Genomic DNA, 26,904 nt, shown 5'->3' with positions numbered 1-26,904 from the left:
GGTAAAGTCCTGGCCACCTGGGAGGAGGACTGTAGCAGGGATATTAACCCGGCTGAAGGACACCTTTGATACCCGCACCTCAGCTGAGATTAAGCTTAGATCTACGGGTGCAAACAGCGAGCACATGAGAGTATAAGAGACTATGCTTTAAACCTACAAGAGGCCCTGAGAGCCATTAAGCAGACCGACCCTGACGGCGTGGGAAACGAGGACAGGCTGTTGACCGAACAATTTATAGAGGGACTATATTGCAATGCCCACCGAACCCAGTTGCGGGCAATGGCCTTACAGGATCCTCATCTGGACTTTGCACAGTTCAAGGACAGAGCCATCCGGGTGCTCCGAGAACCGGCACCGGGTGGCGTTGTGACCCACAGGCGCCCTACTACCGCTTACCACCAGGAGGCGGAGCCCTTGTCGGCAGGGCCTGTGGGGGCTGATGCGCAGGCTTTGAACAATGACCCGGCTCCAGACCTGCACCATCAGGTCCAAGAGCTAGCTAAAAGCGTTGCTGCACTAACCCGAACTGTGCAGTCGTTACAGGTTTCTGCTCCAGGGAAGATCCAGCTGGCATCCGGACCGGAGGACATCCCGTGGCGTCGACCAAGGAGGACCCCACCGGCCAGAGGAAGACCCAGCGACCGATACAACGAGGACGGACAACCCATCTGCCGCCGCTGCAATCAACCCGGACATATGGCAAGATACTGTCCTTTAAACTGGCACAACCTGGGGTAGAGGGCCAACCCCCAGGAAAAAGATCACCAGGCCCATCGAGCTGGCGCGACAAATATGTGGGAGGACGTCCAGTCTTGCCTGTGGTACTGGAAGGCATTCCTATGAGTGCCCTACTTGACACCGGGTCACAGGTCACCACCATCCCGTACGTGCTCTTCAAGCAGTACTGGAATGACTCGGATATAACCCGCTACCCTGACAACGACTTGAGTATCATCGCCAGCAATGGTCAACCCGTGCCACAGATCGGATTCAAAGAGATGACCATTAAAATAGGTAGAGTCGAACTGGCAGCACAGGGACTGATCATTGTAGACATTGACAAGCGCGAGAGTCACCCAAAGATAACGCTAGGAACTAATGTGATTGAAAATTGTCTTGCAGAGGTGATTTTCATTTTACAGCAGGTTGCCAAGAACGCCAGCTCCGGCCAGCAGCGAGTGCTCCAAAAAGAGATCCGGGCACTGATGCGGCGGCAACAGGTGGAACTCTCCGGTGGTGAGATTAGAAGCGTGAGAATGTGTGACCCTTTCCCTATTGCCATGCCCCCAAAAAGTGAAATGATGATTTGGTGCCGGGCAGCTATTGGTCTAAGAGGTAGAGACTACCAAGCAATGGTAGAACCCGTCTACTCAGACAGTAGGCCCACCATTTTGACAGCACGGGGGGTGGTTGATGTACGCCATGGGAGGGTGCCCGTTCGCATAATAAACATCGGGAAGAGAGAAGTACACCTGCCCCGGTATGCCACGCTAGCTAAATTGTTCACCATAAACCAGAATTCTGTACAGTCCGTGGAACCCTTGCCTCCATCTCAACCAGAGGAAGGTAACGGCTCTAAGAAAACAATAGAGGACTGGTGTCAGCAACTACATTTGGCTACTGACTCCACTCCCTCACACCAGAAACAGGGAGTCTATCGGGTGGTTCAAGAGTACGAGAGAGTGTTTAGTAAACACCCGTTAGACTTCGGGCGAGTAAAGGGGGTAGAACACCACATCCCCACGGGAGACCATCCTCCCATAAAGGAGAGATACCGACCCGTACCCCCTGAACACTACCAACACGCCAAGGGGATGCTTAGAGACATGAAGGAGGCTGGGGTAATCAGGGATAGCTGTAGCCCCTGGGCAGCTCCACTAGTCTTGGTTAAAAAGAAAGACAACACCATGAGAATGTGTGTAGATTACCGGAAAATCAACCGTATCACACACAAAGATGCGTACCCCTTACCAAGGATAGAGGAGTCTTTGGCTGCTTTAAAATCTGCTAACTTCTTCTCTACTTTGGATCTCACTAGCGGGTACTGGCAGGTTCCTGTAGCAGAGGCGGACCGGGAGAAGACCGCATTTACCACCCCGATGGGACTTAGCGAGTTTACCTGCATGCCGTTCGGACTCTGCAACGCACCAGGAACCTTCCAACGGTTGATGGAATGCTGTCTGGGACACCGAAACTTCGAGACGGTCCTGTTATACCTGGACGATGTCATCGTCTACTCCAAGACCTACGAGGACCACCTGAAACACCTGGCAAAAGTGTTCGAAGCCCTGGCAAACTACGGCCTAAAGGTGAAACCCTCCAAGTGTCACCTCCTGAAACCAAAGGTGCAGTACCTGGGACACGTGGTGAGTGCTGACGGAGTGGCTCCCGACCCTGATAAGATCACCGCAATTAAGGAATGGCCAAGCCCCTCCAGCGTAAAGAAAGTGCGGCAGTTCCTCGGGTTGGTAGGCTACTACCGAAGATTCATTCCCGGTTTCACCAAAAAGGCAGCTCCTATGCAGGACCTCCTGATAGGCCAGTCCAGGAAGGCCAAGAACCAGAAGCCACCCTTCAGATGGGAGAAGCTGGAAGAAGAGTCCTTCCGCTAGCTGAAGATGGCCCTCACGGGGGATGAAATCCTGGCGTACCCTGATTACAGCCAGCCCTTTATCCTCTACACCGACGCAAGTAACATCGGGCTAGGAGCCGTACTGTCCCAGATCCAGCAGGGGAAAGAACGGGTAATTGCTTACGCCAGCCGAAAACTGCGACCCACCGAAAGAAACCCTGAGAATTACAGCTCATTCAAGCTAGAGTTCCTGGCAGTGGTGTGGGCAGTCACCGAACGCTTTAGGCACTACCTCGCCTCTTCCCGGTTCACCGTGTACACGGATAACAACCCGTTGACACACCTGGATACGGCAAGACTCGGTGCCCTGGAGCAGAGATGGATGGCCCGCCTGTCCAACTATGAGTTCACGATCAAATACCGGGCAGGACGCTCCAATACCAACGCGGATGCCTTGTCCAGAATGCCAAACCTACCGGACGTAGGGGAAGATCCAGAGGAACTGGAAGAAGTTGAACTCCCCGCGTTCCACCGTCATGGGACTATCCAGTATTCCCACCGTGTAAGGGGTAAGCAATCTGCTACGTTCAACCCCTTACCTCATTACAACTGGGCGGAAACGCAAGATAGTGACCCCGCCGTCCGACTGGTGAAGGAGATGCTGACTCAGCCAGATGCCCGCCTTGACCCAGACGCTCCGGAGGAGACCAAGCAACTGTGGGCTGAGAAGAGTCGACTGTTCCTTTACAAGGGGAAGTTGTGCCGCAGAATGGTTAACTCCCGGACGCATGAACTGATCTGGCAAGTAGTGGTGCCAAGAAGAGACGCGGCTATGGTACTGGGGGCATACCACGACGGAGCTGGGCACTTCGGGTGTAAGAAGCTGGAGTTCCTGCTGCGCGGGCGGTTCCACTGGGTAGGCATGAGGGGAACCATCGAGAGGCGGTGCAGAGACTGTGGACCGTGCCACCTAAGAAGGAAGGACCGTGCCAGCCAGAAGACTCCCTTGCAGCCCATCATCACCCGACAGCCACTGGAACTGGTAGCCCTGGACCATGTGAAACTGGCTCCAAGCAGATCTGGGTATGTCTACGCCCTCACAATCGTAGATCATTACTCCCGGTTCCTGGTGGTGGTCCCGGTCAAGGACTTAACGGCTCAAACAGCAGCTAGAGCCTTCCAGCAGCACTTCTGCCGTCCACACGGATACCCGGAGCAGGTGCTGACGGACCAGGGACCTGCCTTTGAAGCGGAAGTCTTCCAGGAGTTCTGTACTCTGTATGGCTGCCGGAAGATAAGAACAACACCCTATCATCCGCAAACCAATGGGCTCTGCGAGAAAATGAACCAGGTGGTGATAGATCTTCTGAAAACATTGCCCCTGGAGGAACGCAGTCTGTGGCCTGAGAAACTGCCTGATCTGGTGGACCTATACAACCACATCCCGGTAGGTTCTACCAACTGTACCCCGGCTTACCTAATGAGAGCAAGACCTGGTAAGCTTCCTGTTGATCTGGAGATGGGAGTCCTGACACCCGAGGACACTTCACCAGAAGCAGACTGGGACACAGAAAGGCAGCAGCAGTACCGGAAAGTACAGGAGAGCGTGGAGCGAAGTCTCTGTCAAGCTAGAGAAAGACAGGAGAAGACTTACAACCAGTATGCTCCCGCTGTTCCCCTGGTACCTGGAGAGCAGGTCTTGAAGAGGAATAGACGCCTCCACAAGTTGGACGACCAGTGGGAGAAGGACCCGTATACCATACTGCCCTCAAGCCATGAGAACCCGAAAGTCTGCATAATCAGTAAGGATGGAGGAGAAACCACAGCCATTGTATCCCGAGATCACCTGAAGAAGTGTCCCGAACAGCTACGAAGCCCTGAAGAAGAACAAGAAGACCCTCGACCCGCAGAGGAAAGGGAAGATATGGTTAGTACTGTGCTCGGAGACTTCCCTCGGTCTTGGACTCAAGTCAATGGCGCAGTTGTGGTACCCGTCCTCACCTTCCTCCAACCAGCATCTCAAGTACCTACGGAGAAACAGGTAGAGCTGGAAGAGCAGCCGTTCCAGGAGGCAGAAGACCCCACACAAGCGGACCAGGAGGTTCAACCCTCTGCTTATAGTGAGCCTGCCGTACCCCTAGTGAGCCAAAGAGCCCGTAGACAGCTGCCCAGTTTATCTTTGACAGCTCCTACACCCCGTAGCTCAGGACCAGTCAGTCAGCTTCGTAGGTCCACTAGAGCCACTAGAGGCCAGTTACCCGTACGTTGGAGGATCTAAGTGTTTAGACTGTTTATTTGTATTTACCTGTTTATTGTTGCCTGTAAATAATTGTGTATTTTTAGTTATTTTATAGGTGTCGTTTAAGGATTATCCGGAATCCTTTGTACATATGTTTAGAGCGTAACCCAGGAATGGACTAAAGACTGTTAAAGACTCGGGGTAGGGCAGACCCCTACCTGGTTACGGCTCCCGGTCTCTTGGTGAAATGGACACCTTTGTTTTCTTCAAAGACTGCACCCGGTTGCGGACATGCCGTGACCATCCTAATGTGTTTTTCTTTATTGTACTGTTTCTGTTTTTACTTGTTATGTTTTACAAAAATATGTTTAGTCCCGGAGTACTAAATTTCACTAGGGGGGAATGTGGCACCCCAGGGGTCTGGTTCCCACAGTAATAGCAATATTACGTCTGTGAGCAGGTGGGAGGTTTCCTGGTCAGACATCCTATGCATGCCACACCTCCTGCCCAGTCCTGGGAGGGGAAGAACTTCCCCTATATAAAGCTGGGGCTGAGGCAGGGTTAGGGAGAAAGAGCAGAGAACACAGACAGAGACACAGTCTGGTCTGGAGTGGAGCAGCTTTAGGAAAAAGAAAGATCAGGAGCTCAGTGGGAGCAGTGCTAAAAAGAGATCAGGGGCTGGAAGCTGTAGAGCTCGCCCTGATTGAAGAGTTCTTACCGGACCCGGAGTCCGAGGCTGTGGAGACTAATCCTTACCCCGCAGCAGAAACCGCCCGGCAGGGGATTTCAGGTCCTCTGGCCAAGAAACCCGAAGGCACGGTCACACGCAAGGGACCAGCACCGCGATGTGGAGCGGAAGCTACCAAAAGGCCCCGAGTCACCGGCCATACGGGTGAGCACCACACGGTACACTCAGGGACGTGGGCTACTTTTACCAGCCTCTAGCAAGGTAGCCAGAAGAGTACGATTAGTTGGGGAGGCCTACAACTCCGCCTGGCCAGGGGAGATCCCATCTGCTCGCGGACTGACCAGGCCCCGATCGCTAGCCAGTACTCCGGGAGGGTCTACCTTTGCCACCAGTAAAGACCCTGAACTACACCGCACCATCTCCGAGTGTTTCATCATCCACGTCCGCTGCCCTGAGGCCATACCCCTCCCATTGGGGGTTATACCGTCCCCGCTGCACAACCGTATCACCGGCCTCAGCGGTCTGCCCTGCAGCGGCGGTCTCATGACCGCATTCAATGGGTGGCGTAGTCGAACATTCTAACATCTACTGCTAAATACTGCCGCTCATTTTGACTCCCTGGGCACGGACCGGGTCACCGCCACGAAACTACTACCCCTCTCAGATCCGGCTCCGGGTAGGCCCCCGCGTGCGCAACGCTACTCAGCACAGGCCCAGGGGCGCGTCACAGCAAGAAGGCACTCATGTGTCTTGCGCATCCAGGAGCACCAAGACCTTGTTGTGTTGGTAGCGAGGTAAGAATCATGCTTCCTTCCTCTGCCCTCTCCCCCAAACCTCGCACAACAGAAATGTGATCAAGGTCTCCCTCATCTGATGAGTCTTCCATGCCCATCGCCAGTTCGTCCTCCACTTCTTCCTCGGCTCCTGCACCTTCCTCAACAGTTTGGCTGCTGCCATGCACCCTGGTTAATCCTTTTCCCCCACCCTCCCATGCCTGCCACCTTGGTGCTGTCGACCGTCTGGACCTTGGAGATGTTATCCCTTCCGCATACGACTCCTCCTCTACTTCCTCCACCTCCTCTTGTCCCACCACCTGACTCTGAATTCTGTTTAATGTGTGCTCCAGCATGTAAATCACCGGAATAGTCATGCTGATAATGGCATCGTCGTCAGCACTAAACATCTTCGTCGCCATTTCAAAACTGTGCAGAAGGGTGTGTGGCGCCCCTGAGGGTTCAGTCGCCACAGAGTTACTGCATCTCACCCAGAGGTGTGGTATCTCACCCTCAGGTAAGGAAGGCGTATGGCTCGGGACCCTAACACCTGCATCCAACACATACCCGCAGTGGGGGTAGGGCGAGATTGCTCCTAAGGGAGAGCACAGTCCCAGGTCCCTAGCTGGTGGGAGGGTCCTATGTAGTGGGTGCTTAGGGGAGCAGCTTAGCAGAGCACATGACAGGGAGAGTATAAATAGGAAGCCGTCTTAGAAAGAGCAAGCCAGACAGAGGAGGAAAAGTGACAGGAGCAGAGGCTCGGCATGAGCTCTGCTCCGGAGGCGGGCCTAGCCTGGGAAGCCCAGGACTGAAGGAGAGAAGAGAGGAGTGGGAGCAGGAAGGCTCCAGGAACCGAAGGGACCCTAGGGCTACGGGCCGTGCAGAAGGCCACCCGTACTCCTGCTGCTACCAGGAGGTAGAGGGGTCAGGCCATATAAGGGGAACCGGTCCCTCAACTAGCGGAGATACAGCAAGGCTCAACTAGAAACCGGAGGCTGCAGCATTTCATGTACTGCAGGCCAAAGTCCACACCAGTCTCACTAAGAAGGTAGCCACATAGGACCCAGGGGATGGAACACACGTCGCTCGCCAAGGCTCGAGGATACCGGATAGAAGTGTCACTGGGTGTGAGGTGCAGGGAGAAGGCCAGAGAAAGGACACACAGAAGGGGGTCCTGCTAAGTACTCCGGAGCTATCTGCGGTTGGACTGAGCCCCTCACTGAGTACGCACAGCACGACGGGGGAGATTGCTCTGGTACCTGTAATCTGGACTGCAACAACTGTGAGTAAAGATCTTGGGACTGCATCACATGGACTCTGTGTTCATTACTGACTCCCTGCACTACAACCACCATCATCCACCCACACTGCCCTGAAGCTACACTCTTCCTGTGGTGAGTAATAATACCATTGCTGCAAAACCACCAGCTTCAGAGGACTGTTCCGCAGCGGCGGCCCCTTTGGCCGCACTCCAGAGGTGGCGTAGTCGGACATTATAAAACCCATATATACAAATTACCCTTGGATTGACCGCCCTGGATCACGGACTGGGTCACCGCCACAGTGACTACAACCCCCAGCGTCTACCGGCCCGGCTCAGGGTACCCCACGGCCCAGGGGGCGCGTCAACTTCATAGGTCCCTGATCTGAGACCACTCCTGCAGCGTGATTTGCCCCACCTCTGGATCTCGTTGGCCCAGGCTATATGTCAGAACGTATTGCACCAGGGCTTGTCGGTGCTGCCACAGTCGCTGCAACATGGTCAGAGTTGAATTCCACCGTGTCGGCACATCGCATTTCAGCCGGTGAACTGGCAGGCCCAACGACTTCTGTAGAGATGTAAGTCGTTGAGCTGCGGGATGCGAACGGCGGAAGTGAGCACACAGCGACCGTGCCCTCTGCAGAAGGCCATCTAGTCCGGGATAGTGGGCTAACAATTTATGGACAACCAGGTTCAACACGTGAGCCATACAAGGCACGTGTGTGACATTGCCCCGGCGAAGGGCCGCACCCAGGTTTGCAGCATTGTCGCACACGGCCTTGCCTGGTTGCAGGTCCAGTGGAGACAACCATTCATGAAACTGGGTCTCCAGAGCTGACCACAACTCCTCAGCTGTGTGACTCACATTTCCCAGACATTTCAAAGTAAACACTGATGCCGTTGAGCCCTGCTGCCAGCATAGTAAGGAGGTGTGCAGGATCCCTTCTGCGCAGTTAGAAAGCAGGTGGCATTACCAGACAGGCTTTGGGTGCAGATGGAGGACCGAGAGGAGGTTGAGGAGGCAGAAGCAGTGGAGGAACTTCGAGATAAAGAGGATTGACGCACAACTCGTGGGGACGGTAAGACTTGGACAGCAGCCCCTTGTCCTGCTGTCACCATAGTTACCCAGTGCTCAGTCAGCGACATGTAACGCCCCTGTCCATGCCTTCTCGTCCAAGTGTCTGTGGTGAAATGCACCCTGTCACACACAGAGTTTCTCAAAGAAGCGGTGATGTTGTGTGCGACATGCTGGTGGAGCGCAGGCACACCTTTCTTTGAGAAGTAGTGCCGACTGGGCATCTGGTACTGGGGCACTGCGACGGACATAAGGTCTAGAAAATCCACTGTGTCCTCCAGGCGGAAAGGCAGCATTTCTGTAGCCAACAGCTTGCAGATGGTGAAATTCAACCTCTTAGCTTTGTCATGGCTAGGAGGAAATGGTCTTTTACTTGTCCACATCTGAGGGACCGAGGGCTGGCTGTTGTGCTTAGACGGGGTTGAGTAGGGTGTCCCCGGCAAACTGCCGGTCTGTGAGGAAGATGCAGGCGGACATGTTAGGTTGCCTTGATCCAAAGGTGGTGCTATCGATGTCAGAGAGCGCTCAACATCAGCAGGTGTTTCCACTTCCCAATGAACTGACGACCTGCCAATCACACTGGCTGTTGCAGGTAAAGAGGTGGCAGGTCTGCATCCAAAAACATGTGTGACTGCTGTCCCCCCAGTCACAGAGGATGAAGAGGCCGCGGATGCACAAGATGGGGCAGGCGGTGGTTGGCCCAGCCTGCTAGGCCGCATTGTAGCACAGTGAGCTTCCCACTGCAACTTATGCTTCATGTCCATGTGCCAGTTCATGCATGAAGTACTCAAACTATGGATTTTTTGGCCTCTACTTAGCTTTTGGTGACAAATGTTACAGATAACACGAGTTGGGTCATCCTTATCATTCTGAATAAATGCTCAGGCTATGCAAGGCTTAGAGCCCATGCTACCTGAAGAGCCACTACGACTTGTGGTGAGAGGCAGAGTTGTGTTTGAGGATGCAGTTGTTGACGTGCTTCCAGTACTCCGTCTCTGTCCAGGAAGGCGCAACCTAACCTCGTCGTCAATAGCATCTGTGACGCCCCGCTGTGCTTGGTATCTCAGATCCTAGAAGAGTGTATTGATGGATTCCTCCACAAGAGGCCCCCATAAACATTCACACATCTGTAGCACCCTGAGGATTCGGCTGCTACAGGGGTATTGCACCTCAACCCAGAGGTGTGATATTCCACTCCCGGGTAAGGATGGAGTGTGGAACTGAGCTCAGTTAGCTGCATGCACTACACACATCTCATTTCCGGGGAACAGACCGATGGTACTCCCACTAGAGAAATGTGCAGGTACGACAGTGTCTGTTCCTGGCTGGAGTGGGAGGGGGGTGGAACATCCCAGTAGTGTAGGGGCAGATAGGGGGAGCAGCCTGGGTAAAGTTAGGAGCTCATTGGGTGCTGGTCACCTGAGCTCACACATAGAGGGAGTATTTAAGGTGGGCACCATCTTAGATCAGGGTCAGTCTGTGAGACGTCAGTCAGTCAGCCACAGTCAGTCAGTCAGACAGTCTGTCTGAGAGCCTGAGAAGCAGAGCAGAGGAGAAGGAAGAGAGACCCAGAGGCGCAGAGGGGACCCCAAGATCCCAGAATAAGGACAAAAGGGTGAAGGGTCGGCAACAGGGTACCGGATCCCAAGCTGGTGGAGGCTACAGCACTAATCCTCAGCCAGAGTCCGGAGGTCGTGGGCAGGATCTGCCACGACCACCCACTAAATCCACCCGGAAGGCAGACCAAGAATAGGGTCAGGGAACCCAGAGACAAGGGTTTACCAACAGGAGGCCCGAGGGAGCCGGACTTAGGTGGATCCCTGGTGGGAACGGCCAGAAGAAGGGAGAGTCAGAAAGGAGCTCAGGACCACACTCCGGAGTTGCCTGGGAGTTGACCGAGTCCAGGACCTGGTGGACGCAGCACGGCTTGGGTGGTCACTGCTGTACACAGTGACCCGAGCAACACCAGTAAGTAAAACCCTGGAACTGCATTTTATGCCTCTGAGTCTCCTTGCTGCACCTTCACAATCACCATCCTCCACGGCTGACCCCCTGAGGCTATACCCCTCCCGTTGGGGGTTATACTACCAAAGCTGCACACATACCAACAGCCTCAGCGGACCCTGCTGCAGCGGCGGCCTTTTGACCGCAAATCAACGGGTGGCGTAGTCGACACTAAGAACTAATAACATCTGTAGGACTGCCACACACTGAGCTTGACACCCTGGGCACGGACCGGGTCACAGCCACTCGGAGACTACAACCCCCATCTGATCCGGCTCCGGGTCCCCCAAACAACACTGGCCCAGGGGCGCGTCACATCTCCACCTTCCACCTCAGACCAGCAGAGGGAGCCCGTTAGGGATATAAATAGGGAAGGTGGAGCTAGGCAGTTCAGTTCCTCTGAAGAGTTCCTGCAGTAGAGAAGCCTAAGAGAGGTCAGTCTGCAGTGGAGCTCAGTCTAGTCTAGAGAACTCAGTTAATAGTTCAGCAGTGGAGCACGAGGCTCCTGCTAGCTAGATTCAGTAAGGCATAACCGGAATCCCTGGAGAACTACAAGTCCCAGGATCGCTAAGGTGCTGATACGTAACAGAGCCAGGAGATGCTTAGGCCCCGCCTAGTGGGAGCGTGAACTCCAAGAGAAGGACCTACCACAAGGTCAGCCAGCGCAGGACAGAGACAAAGTTAGGCCTAGCTCCAGGCAGGTCAGAAACTTACTACGCAGAGGCAAGAAACAGGAGGCCCTACACCCGCTCATTGGGGAGGATCCTGATATTCACCCTTCACCCTACAGTGCTCCGGGATGTGCCTGAATTTCCTCCAGTAAAAGGTACTGAAGTGACTACCGTGTCCGTTCCCGTTCTTGCTCTGACCCAGCTGGGTCTCGCCTGTCCTGCATTCCCCCTGCATACGCTGCCCTGAGACCTAGGTCCACCTGTGGGGAGCTATACCATCGAGCTGCCTTATCACCGGCCTCAGTGGACTGCTGCAGCGCTGGTGCTTGTCACCAGATACCACAGGTGGCGTCATGAACTCTTATAAAATTAACAATTATCCACTCTTTTAAAGAGTGACCCCAGGGTACGGGCCAGGGAGCCGACCACCGCGACATCCCCAAGGCCAGGCAAATGCCCGGGTACCGAGTCATCCCCATCCCCAGGGCTAGTCACATCTTCCTCCACCTCCTCTGCTGACCTCATCGACTGTCTGACTGTGGGTTGACAGTAAGTGGGATCTCCAACCTCGTCATCATCACCCTGTGTGTTATCACACCCGTCGCCCTCAGAGCCAACCTCTTCCTGCCCTGACCGAAAAGTCAAGTTGTCGCTCCAATCAGGTATTTGAGTCTTATCATCGTCTTCCTCATTGTCTCCACCAACAGGAGTTACAGTTTGGGAATGAGGGTCTACATTATGGTCAGAACCTTCTGCGTCTGGTCCTGGATCCGACTCATAAAGATTCTGGGCATCAGTGCAGATCATTTCCTCGTCTTGATTCACAGAAGCGCTGGAGCCGACCTCTGATTCCCAGGCTATAGTATGAGTAAACAGCTCTGCAGACTCAACCATCTGTTCTACCTCATACTCAGACGGGCAGCTGGAGATTTGGGAGCTGTGAGGAAGCAAGTGCGATTTGGGTGACACCTTTGAGGACTGGAGTATTTGTGATGTTGAAGTTGATGTGGAGGAGAGCCCACTTAAAGGAGCACTTGATATCCGTTGAAGCACCTGCTGTTTTTGTGCCTCATCTGGAATTTGTAGCGATGGGCGTGGCCGTAAGAATGGGATCTTATCACATTGTCCGCTAAAAGAAGTCGACATCTTAGTTTGGCTGGAAGATGGTCTTTCTTCTGCAGATGTTACCCCCCCCCCACCGCGGGGGGGCTCGACCCACCAGCGGACAGGCACCAGTATTGGGAGAGGGGGGCTGGCCGTCAGGGTCCACCGCGGCTCTGGCACAAACCCGGCGACACGGAGGTGGCACAGGCAGGAACGGACTGGCCGTCTCGGCTTCTCACTTTTTGGACTTTAGAAGGGCATGACATGCCTATATCTGTGTCTCCCCCTCCTTTTACTCCTCCACCTCTTTTCTTTTCACATGACTATATGTACTTGTCACTTTTCCATGTGTTAGTTGTGTCTTCTGAGCAGTTTGTCAGCTTTTGGACACCTTTGAAGGTGTTTTCTGTGTTTCTATGTGTTTTTGTTTGCCTGCCATTGGTTTTAACGGTGTTCGAAGGTGTTCGACGAACCGAACTCGAACACTACGGGGGTGGCTCAACACTAGTCTCCACCTGCAGAACCACTCCTTTATTGAGGGTGTCTTGATAATTGCCAATAATTTCCATCTATTGTCTATTCCATTTGCACAACAGCAGGTGAAATTGATTGTCAATCAGTGTTGCTTCCTAAGTGGACAGTTTGATGTCACAGAAGTTTCATTTACTTGGAGCTATATTCTGTGGTTTAAGTCTTCCCTTTATTTTTCTGAGCAGTTTATATATAAAGTAGCAAAAAAACCAGCTCCGTATACAGACACATCACAATTGAATCAGAGGAGGGATGTGGCACTGTGTAAATGCTAGGTGTGAGGGAGTTGTAATAAAGGAGTAGGGCGAGGGGTGGACATATCATTGATGCAACCTCTGCAGCTGCCCCGGGACCCGAGAGGTAAGGGATCCACTTCCACTTCGCAGGTGGAATTGTGCATTATGATGGGCTATAGGGTTGCATAGGGCCCATATATTGTTCCTCCTTGTTCCCATAGGACAATTAGGGGAAGGGAAAGATGGGCGAGGGCTGTCAGTTTAGAATTGTTCTATGGGGTCCTATGATTTCTGTGTATGCCCTTGACTCCTCATAAATTTAGAAATGACATTGTAAAATGCTCAGCTCCAGGATTTTTATTTCTGAGTGAAAGGTTGTTTGGAAAGCAGAAGCCGAGGTGCAGCGCCCGGGATAGGACTGTACAGAGCCGTCAGGTGCTGATTATTCCTGTGCGTTTTAGGCAATGATTAACCATTGTGTACTTTAAGCAGATGGAATGTGGGCGAGAGATATAAAAATGGCATCGAAACATCAGCATTTCCAAGAGATTTGTTTCCTTGTAGAGGTTGATAGAAGAATCCCACTAGGACCAGCGTTCACACATTCAGGATTTGGTCAGTATTTTACAACAGTATTTGTAAACTAAAACCAGGAGTGGGAGAAAATTGTAGAAGTGGTGACGTGTTACGATTATACTTTTCCTCTGATTGTTCCACTCCTAATTTTAGCTTTCAAATACTGATGTAAATACTGATCAAATTTTGAACATGTGAACATGGCCTAAAAGTCAATTCTGCTTGGACCCTGCGCTTTACACTATTTAACTCTGTGACCTCTGACTAGATCAGCACACCCTCTCCTGAATAAATCTGTGCACTTGGTACATCCACTATGTAAAGCTGCAGTCAAAATTATTTAACCCTTTTTGCAAATTTTAATGCCTACAGTGAAGCATGGCAGGGGCTCGGTGATGTCGACTGTGAAGCATGGTGGGGGCTCGGTGATATCTATAGTGAACCACAGTGGAGGCTCAGTGATGTCTATAGTGAAGCATAGCGGGGGCTTGGTGAAGTCTACAGTGAACCACTGCGAGGGCTTGGTGATGTCTACAGTGGAGCACGGCGGGGGCTCAGTGATGCCTACAGTGAACCACAGTTGGGGGCTCAGTGATATCTACAGTGAAGGATGGCAGGGGCTTGGTGACGCCTGCAATGAAGCACAGAGATGTGTGCACTGAAGTACGGCAGGGGCTTAGCAATGACTACAGTGAAGCATGGCGGGGGCTCAATGTGTGCACTGAAGCATGGTGGTGGCTTAGTAATGACTTCAATGAAGCATGGCGGTGGCTCTGTGATGCCTACAGTGAAGTATGGGGTGGGGCTTAGTGATGACTACAGTGGAGCACTGTGGAGGCTGGGTAATGTTTATAGTGCAGCATGGTGGTGGCTTGGTGATGACTACACTCAAGAAGTGTGGGGCCTCTGTGAGGTCTATAGTGAAGCACGGCAGGTTCTCGGTGATGTCCACAGTGAAGCACAGCAGGGGCTCATTAATGTCTATAGTGAAGCAAGGCAGTGGCTCGGTGATGTTAATGTGAAGCATAGTGGGGGCTTGGTGATGTCTACAGTGAAGCGCTGCAGGAGCTAGATGATGATTACACTCAAGCAGGGCAGAGGCTCGGTGATGTCTACAGTGAAGCACTGCAGGGACTAGGTGATATCTACAGTGAAGCACAGCGGGGGCTCGGTGACGCCTACAGTGAAACACGAAGGGAACTTAGTGATGACTACAGTGAATCATGGCAGGAGCTCAGTGATATCTACAAAGAAGCATGGTGGGGGGTTAGTGATGGCTACAGTGGAGCACGGCGTGGGCTCTGTGATGTCTAAAGTGCAGCATGGTGGGGGTTTGGTGATGACTACGGTGAAGCACAATGGGGGTTCGTTGATGTCTACATTCAAGCACAGTGGCGGCTTAGTGATGTCTACAGTGAAGCATAGCGAGGCCTCAGAGATGTCTACATCAAAGCATGGTGGAGGCTCAGTTATGTCTACAGTGAAGCATGGCAGGGGCTCGGTGATGTGTACAGTCAAGCACAGCGGGGGCTTGGTCAAAAATACAATGATGCAATCATCAGCTCACTGGCTTGAGAAATGCCTGGAGTCTGGAATAAGGCTGTGGTGCATGGAGGCTTCAGGCTGATTTCCTGGGCAAGTGAACCTTGAAAAAAAAAAAAGGGAAAATCCAGCAAATACAAAATTCATTAAAACATCACATTTATTTGTAGATTAAAACATGAAAAAGTAAAATTTAAAAAAACTTCTTAGCGCAACGGTCGACGCAATTCGAGCTGCATAGCTCTTAATCATGACAATTAACATGCAGGAGCAATGGAAATATATAGCATAGAAAGCAGATGTGGACTAGACAATAGGCTTGGTGATGTCTACAGTGAAGCACTGCGGGGACTCGGTGGTGTCTACAGTAAAGCACAGTTGGGGGTTTGGTGATGTCTATAGTGAAGCATGGAGTGGGCTCAGTGATCTCTACAGTGGAGCACAGTAGAGACTCGGTGATCTCTACAGTGATGCACAGCAGGGGCTCGGTGATGTCTACAGTGAAACACAGCGCGGTTCGGTTATGTCTACATTGAAGAACAGTGGGGTCGGTGATGTCTACAATGAAGCATGGCGGGAGCTCGGTGATGTCTATAGTATAGCATGGCGGGGGTTCAATGATGTCTACAGTGAAGCACAGTGTGGATTCGGTGATGTCTACAGTGAAGCATGGCGGGAGCTCAGTGATGTCTACAGCTGTCACGGGTGAGTCAGAAGTGACAGACAGTCGCCCTGCAGTTGGTTGCAGGAGATCTCTTTGTTTGGCATTACCGACATCTTCTTGAAGCTGTCTCTCTAGGACCCAACATCTACCTTCCTCTGGCTAAATAAGACTCTGGCCTGGGTGTACAAATACATGCTGTGTGCCAGAGGGAGGTGCCGGCGATATTCACATTATCCCTTGTGAAGGCTTGAGCAAGAACAGTACTTCTACTTCTCTGGTGCTAGAGGATGTGTGCACTTTTGTCTGGAGTTGTCTAAAGCTAAGCGATTTTCCCTTGTTTGTCCCCCCATGCTGTTTGTAGTGGTCAGTGGGGATCGACTAGTGTTCATCTCCTCCCTTCCCTAGCCAGGGCCCAACGCCAGGGAAAGTCAGGGCGAGGTACGCGTGCGGCGATTGGTGAAGAACCAATATAGGGACGTTAGTGGAGACAGGGTGAGATTAGATCTACCTAGGAGGTCTCCACTCTCCCCTTTCCCTAGAGTCTGGGCTCCCTTTCCCCCTTCCCTTTGTGTTGCACTAAGTCTTTCCTACACCTTGCGTGACAACAGCGAAGCATGACAGGGACTCAGTGATGTCTACTGTGATGCATGGCGGAAGCTCGGTGATGTCTACTGTGAAGCATGGTGGTGGATCGGTGAAGTCTACTGTGAAGCATGGTGGGGGCTCTGTGATATCTTCTGTGAAGCATCTAATATAACTCATGAATCCAGCGACATTCTAGTCGACATCAAAAATTTCCGTCTAATCCTTCCACCCAGAGAGGTTTGTTCTTCCAATTGATTATTAACAGAATTTTTGATGACGATTATAAATGTCTCCATCAGTTTCTGTGTGATACAATGAACCCACAGCAGAGCGTCTGGGAACTCAGAGGGTTAATAAGGTGTGAGAAAGACCTTACATCTTGATGGCGATGTAAGGGGTCAGGGCAACATGGGAATGTTATTTATCATTATTCCTCCATCATTGATGACACATTGAAATTGATATTGCATCAAACATCAGACACTGCAGTAAAGTCACCGGGCGGATGGGGCAGAACAAGCGCAAACACATGAATCCAGAAATCTCTGCATTGTGGAAGAATCCTCAGAGGAGACAAAAAATATATAAGAGCAAGGTTTCTAGCAGAAACAATCGCACATTCAGGCTTTTGTGTTTTGCTCCAAAAATGTACAACTTTTTTAATGTTTACATTACTCTCAACTTTTCACAGAAGTGGTCGGGGCTTCGCTGAATGGGCGGAGCTTCCGGTGTCCTGCAAATTACTGTCATTTAAATTGTCACAAATTACACCGCAAACTGGGGCGTACACAGAAATTAAGGGGGACCGTAGCAAATGTAAGCAAGGACATGGCGCGTAGCGCAGTTAAAGAAGGGAATAAACCTAAGCTGTAATTATAGGGAGAAGAAGATGTATTGCTGTAAGAACACGATGACTGCGCCCCGTACTGTTCTCATCCACTAGGATCCAGCAGGTTCCCATAGAGTAAGATAACCCAGAAATGCTCCTCAAATGCACAGTATGATGCCCCCACACACAGTATGATGCCCCCACACACAGTATGATGCCCCCACACACAGTATGAAGCCCCCACACACAGTATGATGCCCCCACACACAGTATGAAGCCCCCACACACAGTATGATGCCCCCACACACAGTATGATGCCCCCACACACAGTATGAAGCCCCCACACACAGTATGAAGCCCCCACACACAGTATGATGCCCCCACACATAGTATGATGCCCCCACACACAGTATGATGCCCCCACACACAGTATGATGCCCCCACACACAGTATGAAGCCTCCACACACAGGATGATGCCCCCATACATAGTATGATGCCCCCACACACAGTATGATGCCCCCACACACAGTATGAAGCCCCCACACACAGTATGAAGCCCCCACACACAGTATGATGCCCCCAAACATAGTATGATGCCCCCACACACAGTATGATGCCCCCACACACAGTATGAAGCCCCCACACACAGGATGATGCCCCCTCACATAGTATGATGCCCCCACACACAGTATGATGCCCCCACACATAGTATGATGCCCCCACACACAGTATGATGCCCCCAAACACAGTATGAAGCCCCCACACACAGTATGATGCCCCCACACATAGTATGATGCCCCCACACACAGTATGATGCCCCCACACACAGTATGAAGCCCCCACACACAGTATGATGCCCCCCACAAAGTATGAAGCCCCCACACACAGTATGATGCCCCCACACACAGTATGATGCCCCCACACATAGTATGATGCCCCCACACACAGTATGAAGCCTCCACACACAGTATGATGCCCCCACACACACTATGATGCCCCCACACACAGTATGATGCCCCCACACACAGTATGAAGCCTCCACACACAGTATGATGCCCCCACACAAAGTATGATGCCCCCACACACAGTATGATGCCTCGCATAGCCCCTATACACAGAATAATGCTTCCCCACATAGTATGATGCCCCCACACACAGTATGATGCCTCACATAGCCCCTATACAGAGTATAATGCTTCCCCACATAGTATGATGCCCCCACACACAGTATGATGCCTCACATAGCCCCTATACAGAGTATAATGCTTCCCCACATAGTATGATGCCCCCACACACAGTATGATGCATCGCATAGCCCCTATACAGAGTATAATGCCTCCCCACATAGTATGACGCCCCCACACACAGTATGATGCCTCGCATAGCCCCTATACAGAATATAATGCCTCCCCATATGGTATGACGCCCCCACACACAGTATGATATCTCGCTTAGCCATTATATAGAGTATAATGCCTCCCCACATGGTATGATGCTCCCACACACAGTATAATGCCTCGCATAGCCCCTATACAGAGTATAATGCCTCCCCACATAGTATTATGCCCACACACACAGTATGATGCCTCACATAGCCCCTATGCAGAGTATAATGCTTCCCCACCACATAGTATGATGCGCCAACACACAGTATAATGCCTCGCATAGCACCTATACAGAGTATAATGCGTCCTCACATAGTATGATGCCTCCACACACAGTATGATGCCCCCACACACAGTATGATGCCCCCACACACAGTATGATGCCTCGCATAGCCCCTATACAGAGTATAATGCTTGCCCACATAGTATGATGCCCCCACACACAGTATGATGCCTCACATAGCCCCTATACAGAGTATAATGCCTCCCCACATAGTATGATGCCCCCACACACAGTATGATGCCTCGCATAGCCCCTATACAGAATATAATGCCTCCCCACATGGTATGACGCCCCCACACACAGTATGATGTCTCGCTTAGCCATTATATAGAGTATAATGCCTTCCCACATAGTATGATGCCCCCACACACAGTATAATGCCTCGCATAGCCCCTATACAGAGTATAATGCTTCCCCACATAGTATGATGTCCCCACACACAGTATGATGCCTCGCATAGCCCCTATACAGAGTATAATGCCTCCCCACATAGTATGATGCCTCCACGCACAGTATGATGCCTCGCATAGCCCCTATACAGAGTATAATGCCTCCCCACATAGTATGATGGCCACACACACAGTATGATGCCTCGAATAGCCCCTATACAGAGTATAATGCCCCCACACACAGTATGATGCCTCTCATAGCCCCTATACAGAATATAATGCTTCCCCACATACTATGATGCCCCCACACACAGTATGATGCCTCGCATAGCCAGTATACAGAGTATAATGCCTCTCCACATAGTATGATGCCCCCACACACAGTATGATGCCCCCACACACAGTATGATGGCCCCACACACAGTATGATGTCTCGCATAGCCCGTATACAAAGTATAATGCTTCCCCACATAGTATGATGCCCCCACACACATTATGATGTCTCGCATAGCCCCTATACACAGTATAATGCTTCCCCACATAGTATGATGCCCACACACACATTATAATGCCTCGTATAGCCCCTATATAGAGTATAATGCCTCCCCACATAGCATGATGCCCCCACACACAGTATAATGCCTCGTATAGCCCCTATACAGAGTATAATGCTTCCCCACATAGTATGATGATTCCACACACAGTATGATGCCTCGCATAGCCCCTATACAGAGTATAATGCTTCCCCACATAGTATGATGCCCCCACACACATTATGATGCCTCGCATAGCCCCTATACAGAGTATAATGCTTCCCCACATAGTATAATGCCCCAACACACAGTATGATGCCTCGCATGGCCCCTATACAGAATATAATGCATCCCCACATAGTATGATCCCCTACACACATTATGATGCCTCGCATAGCCCCTATATAGAGTATAATGCTTCCCCACATAGTATGATGCCCCCACACACATTATGATGCCTCGCATAGCCCCTATACAGAGTATAATGCTTCCCCACATAATATGATGCCCCCACACACAGTATGATGTCTCGCATAGCCCCTATACAGAGTATAATGCCTCCCCACATAGTATGATGCCCCCACACACAGTATGATGCCTCGCATAGCCCCTATACAGAGTATAATGCCTCCCCACATATTATGATGACCCCACACACAGTATGATGCCTCGCATAGCCCCTATATAGAGTATAATGCCTCCCCACATAGCATGATGCCCACACACACATTATGATGCCTCGCATAGCCCCTATATAGAGTATAATGCTTCCCCACATAGTATGATGCCCCCACACACAGTATGATGCCTCGCATGGCCCCTATACAGAGTATAATGCCTCCCCACATAGTATGATGCCCCCATACACAGTATGATTCCTCGCATAGCCCCTATACAGAGTATAATGCCTCTCCACATAGTATGATGCCCCCACACATAGTATGATGCCTCGCATAGCCCCTATACAGAGTATAATGCCTCCCCACATAGCATGATGCCTCCACACACAGTATGATGCCTCGCATAGCCCCTATATAGAGTATAATGCTTCCCCACATAGTATGATGCCCCCACACACATTATGATGCCTCGCATAGCCCCTATATAGAGTATAATGCTTCCCCACATAGTATGATGCCCCCACACACAGTATGATTCCTCGCATAGCCCCTATGCAGAGTATAATGCCTCCCCACATAGAATGATGCCTCCACACACAGTATGATGCCTCGCATAGCCCCTATACAGAGTATAATGCCTCCCCACATAGCATGATGCCCCCACACATAGTATGATGCCTCGCATAGCCCCTATACAGAGTATAATGCCTCCCCACATAGTATGATGCCTCCACACACAGTATGATGCCTCGCATAGCCCCTATACAGAGTATAATGCCTCCCCACATAGCATGATGCCTCCACACACAGTATGATGCCTCGCATAGCCCCTATACAGAGTATAATGCCTCCCCACATAGCATGATGCCCCCACACATAGTATGATGCCTCGCATGGCCCCTATACAGAGTATAATGCCTCCCCACATAGTATGATGCCTCCACGCACAGTATGATGCCTCGCATAGCCCCTATACAGAGTATAATGCCTCCCCACATAGTATGATGGCCACACACACAGTATGATGCCTCGAATAGCCCCTATACAGAGTATAATGCCCCCACACACAGTATGATGCCTCTCATAGCCCCTATACAGAATATAATGCTTCCCCACATACTATGATGCCCCCACACACAGTATGATGCCTCGCATAGCCAGTATACAGAGTATAATGCCTCTCCACATAGTATGATGCCCCCACACACAGTATGATGCCCCCACACACAGTATGATGGCCCCACACACAGTATGATGTCTCGCATAGCCCGTATACAAAGTATAATGCTTCCCCACATAGTATGATGCCCCCACACACATTATGATGTCTCGCATAGCCCCTATACACAGTATAATGCTTCCCCACATAGAATGATGCCCACACACACATTATAATGCCTCGTATAGCCCCTATATAGAGTATAATGCCTCCCCACATAGCATGATGCCCCCACACACAGTATAATGCCTCGTATAGCCCCTATACAGAGTATAATGCTTCCCCACATAGTATGATGATTCCACACACAGTATGATGCCTCGCATAGCCCCTATACAGAGTATAATGCTTCCCCACATAGTATGATGCCCCCACACACATTATGATGCCTCGCATAGCCCCTATACAGAGTATAATGCTTCCCCACATAGTATAATGCCCCAACACACAGTATGATGCCTCGCATGGCCCCTATACAGAATATAATGCATCCCCACATAGTATGATCCCCTACACACATTATGATGCCTCGCATAGCCCCTATATAGAGTATAATGCTTCCCCACATAGTATGATGCCCCCACACATATTATGATGCCTCGCATAGCCCCTATACAGAGTATAATGCTTCCCCACATAATATGATGCCCCCACACACAGTATGATGTCTCGCATAGCCCCTATACAGAGTATAATGCCTCCCCACATAGTATGATGCCCCCACACACAGTATGATGCCTCGCATAGCCCCTATACAGAGTATAATGCCTCCCCACATATTATGATGACCCCACACACAGTATGATGCCTCGCATAGCCCCTATATAGAGTATAATGCCTCCCCACATAGCATGATGCCCACACACACATTATGATGCCTCGCATAGCCCCTATATAGAGTATAATGCTTCCCCACATAGTATGATGCCCCCACACACAGTATGATGCCTCGCATGGCCCCTATACAGAGTATAATGCCTCCCCACATAGTATGATGCCCCCATACACAGTATGATTCCTCGCATAGCCCCTATACAGAGTATAATGCCTCTCCACATAGTATGATGCCCCCACACATAGTATGATGCCTCGCATAGCCCCTATACAGAGTATAATGCCTCCCCACATAGCATGATGCCTCCACACACAGTATGATGCCTCGCATAGCCCCTATATAGAGTATAATGCTTCCCCACATAGTATGATGCCCCCACACACATTATGATGCCTCGCATAGCCCCTATATAGAGTATAATGCTTCCCCACATAGTATGATGCCCCCACACACAGTATGATTCCTCGCATAGCCCCTATGCAGAGTATAATGCCTCCCCACATAGCATGATGCCTCCACACACAGTATGATGCCTCGCATAGCCCCTATACAGAGTATAATGCCTCCCCACATAGCATGATGCCCCCACACATAGTATGATGCCTCGCATAGCCCCTATACAGAGTATAATGCCTCCCCACATAGTATGATGCCTCCACACACAGTATGATGCCTCGCATAGCCCCTATACAGAGTATAATGCCTCCCCACATAGCATGATGCCTCCACACACAGTATGATGCCTCGCATAGCCCCTATACAGAGTATAATGCCTCCCCACATAGCATGATGCCCCCACACATAGTATGATGCCTCGCATGGCCCCTATACAGAGTATAATGCCTCCCCACATAGCATGATGCCTCCACACACAGTATGATGCCTCGCATAGCCCCTATACAGAGTATAATGCCTCCCCACATAGCATGATGCCCCCACACATAGTATGATGCCTCGCATAGCCCCTATACAGAGTATAATGCCTCCCCACATAGCATGATGCCTCCACACACAGTATGATGCCTCGCATAGCCCCTATATAGAGTATAATGCCTCCCCACAGAGTATGATGCCCCCACACACAGTATGATGCCTCGCATAGCCCCTATACAGAGTATAATGCCTCCCCACATAGTATGACGCCCCCACACACAGTATGATGCCTCACATAGCCCCTATACAGAATATAATGCCTCCCCATATGGTATGACGCCCCCACACACAGTATGATATCTCGCTTAGCCATTATATAGAGTATAATGCCTCCCCACATGGTATGATGCTCCCACACACAGTATAATGCCTCGCATAGCCCCTATACAGAGTATAATGCCTCCCCACATAGTATTATGCCCACACACAAAGTATGATGCCTCACATAGCCCCTATGCAGAGTATAATGCTTCCCCACCACATAGTATGATGCGCCAACACACAGTATAATGCCTCGCATAGCACCTATACAGAGTATAATGCGTCCTCACATAGTATGATGCCCCCACACACAGTATGATGCCCCCACACACAGTATGATGCCTCGCATAGCCCCTATACAGAGTATAATGCTTCCCCACGTAGTATGATGCCCCCACACACAGTATGATACCTCACATAGCCCCTATACAGAGTATAATGCCTCCCCAAATAGTATGACGCCCCCACGCACAGTATGATGCCTCGCATAGCCCCTATACAGAATATAATGCCTCCCCACATGGTATGACGCCCCCACACACAGTATGATGTCTCGCTTAGCCATTATATAGAGTATAATGCCTTCCCACATAGTATGATGCCCCCACACACAGTATAATGCCTCGCATAGCCCCTATACAGAGTATAATGCTTCCCCACATAGTATGATGTCCCCACACACAGTATGATGCCTCGCATAGCCCCTATACAGAGTATAATGCCTACCCACATAGTATGATGCCCCCACGCACAGTATGATGCCTCGCATAGCCCCTATACAGAGTATAATGCCTCCCCACATAGTATGATGCCCCCACACACAGTATGATGCCTCGAATAGCCCCTATACAGAGTATAATGCCTCCCCACATAGTATGATGCCCCCACACACAGTATGATGCCTCTCATAGCCCCTATACAGAGTATAATGCTTCCCCACATACTATGATGCCCCCACACACAGTATGATGCCTCGCATAGCCAGTATACAGAGTATAATGCCTCTCCACATAGTATGATGCCCCCACACACAGTATGATGCCCCCACACACAGTATGATGGCCCCACACACAGTATGATGTCTCGCATAGCCCGTATACAAAGGATAATGCTTCCCCACATAGTATGATGCCCCCACACACATTATGATGTCTCGCATAGCCCCTATACACAGTATAATGCTTCCCCACATAGTATGATGCCCACACACACATTATAATGCCTCGTATAGCCCCTATATAGAGTATAATGCTTCCCACATAGTATGATGCCCCCACACACAGTATGATGCCTGCAATAGCCCCTATATAGAGTATAATGCCTCCCCACATAGCATGATGCCCCCACACACAGTATAATGCCTCGTATAGCCCCTATACAGAGTATAATGCTTCCCCACATAGTATGATGATTCCACACACAGTATGATGCCTCGCATAGCCCCTATAAAGAGTATAATGCCTCCCCACATAGTATGATGATTCCACATAGTATGATGCCCCCACACACAGTATGATGCCTCGCATAGCCCCTATACAGAGTATAATGCTTCCCCACATAGTATGATGCCCCCACACACATTATGATGCCTCGCATAGCCCCTATACAGAGTATAATGCTTCCCCACATAGTATAATGCCCCAACACACAGTATGATGCCTCGCATAGCCCCTATATAGAGTATAATGCTTCCCCACATAGTATGATGCCCCCACACACAGTATGATGCCTCGCATGGCCCCTATACAGAGTATAATGCCTCCCCACATAGTATGATGCCCCCATACACAGTATGATTCCTCGCATAGCCCCTATACAGAGTATAATGCCTCTCCACATAGTATGATGCCCCCAAAAACAGTATGATGCCTCGCAGAGCCCCTATACAGAGTATAATGCCTCCCCACATAGTATGATGTCCCCACACACAGTATGATGCCTCGCATAGCCCCTATATAGAGTATAATGCTTCCCCACATAGTATGATGCCCCCACACACAGTATGATGCCTCGCATGGCCCCTATACAGAGTATAATGCCTCCCCACATAGTATGATGCCCCCATACACAGTATGATTCCTCGCATAGCCCCTATACAGAGTATAATGCCTCTCCACATAGTATGATGCCCCCAAAAACAGTATGATGCCTCGCAGAGCCCCTATACAGAGTATAATGCCTCCCCACATAATATGATGCCCCCACACATAGTATGATGCCTCGCATAGCCCCTATACAGAGTATAATGCCTCCCCACATAGCATGATGCCTCCACACACAGTATGATGCCTCGCATAGCCCCTATATAGAGTATAATGCTTCCCCACATAGTATGATGCCCCCACACACATTATGATGCCTCGCATAGCCCCTATATAGAGTATAATGCTTCCCCACATAGTATGATGCCCCCACACACAGTATGATTCCTCGCATAGCCCCTATGCAGAGTATAATGCCTCCCCACATAGCATGATGCCTCCACACACAGTATGATGCCTCGCATAGCCCCTATACAGAGTATAATGCCTCCCCACATAGCATGATGCCCCCACACATAGTATGATGCCTCGCATAGCCCCTATACAGAGTATAATGCCTCCCCACATAGTATGATGCCTCCACACACAGTATGATGCCTCGCATAGCCCCTATACAGAGTATAATGCCTCCCCACATAGCATGATGCCTCCACACACAGTATGATGCCTCGCATAGCCCCTATACAGAGTATAATGCCTCCCCACATAGCATGATGCCCCCACACATAGTATGATGCCTCGCATGGCCCCTATACAGAGTATAATGCCTCCCCACATAGCATGATGCCTCCACACACAGTATGATGCCTCGCATAGCCCCTATACAGAGTATAATGCCTCCCCACATAGCATGATGCCCCCACACATAGTATGATGCCTCGCATAGCCCCTATACAGAGTATAATGCCTCCCCACATAGCATGATGCCTCCACACACAGTATGATGCCTCGCATAGCCCCTATATAGAGTATAATGCCTCCCCACAGAGTATGATGCCCCCACACACAGTATGATGCCTCGCATAGCCCCTATACAGAGTATAATGCCTCCCC

At 50.8% G+C, this 26,904-nt stretch overlaps 1 long non-coding RNA gene across 1 annotated transcript in view; it reads left to right on the top strand.

Annotated features, from left to right (window-relative positions):
* Positions 1–13,191: 13,191 nt before the first annotated feature.
* LOC141153349 (uncharacterized) overlaps positions 13,192–26,904 on the top strand; it is a 58,940-nt gene continuing 45,227 nt past the window's right edge. Inside the window, exon 1 of the long non-coding RNA XR_012247292.1 lies at positions 13,192–13,278. This is a non-coding gene — a long non-coding RNA (uncharacterized lncRNA). The remainder of the gene's footprint in view (positions 13,279–26,904) is intronic.

This window comes from Phyllobates terribilis, unplaced genomic scaffold (assembly GCF_046119375.1).
Source record: "Phyllobates terribilis strain yellow unplaced genomic scaffold, ASM4611937v1 Scaffold_7__3_contigs__length_470593459, whole genome shotgun sequence".
NCBI classification, from domain to species: Eukaryota; Metazoa; Chordata; class Amphibia; order Anura; family Dendrobatidae; genus Phyllobates; species Phyllobates terribilis.
The sequence above is the reverse complement of the archived record's forward strand: the minus strand, read 5'-3'. Positions and strand labels throughout refer to the sequence as shown.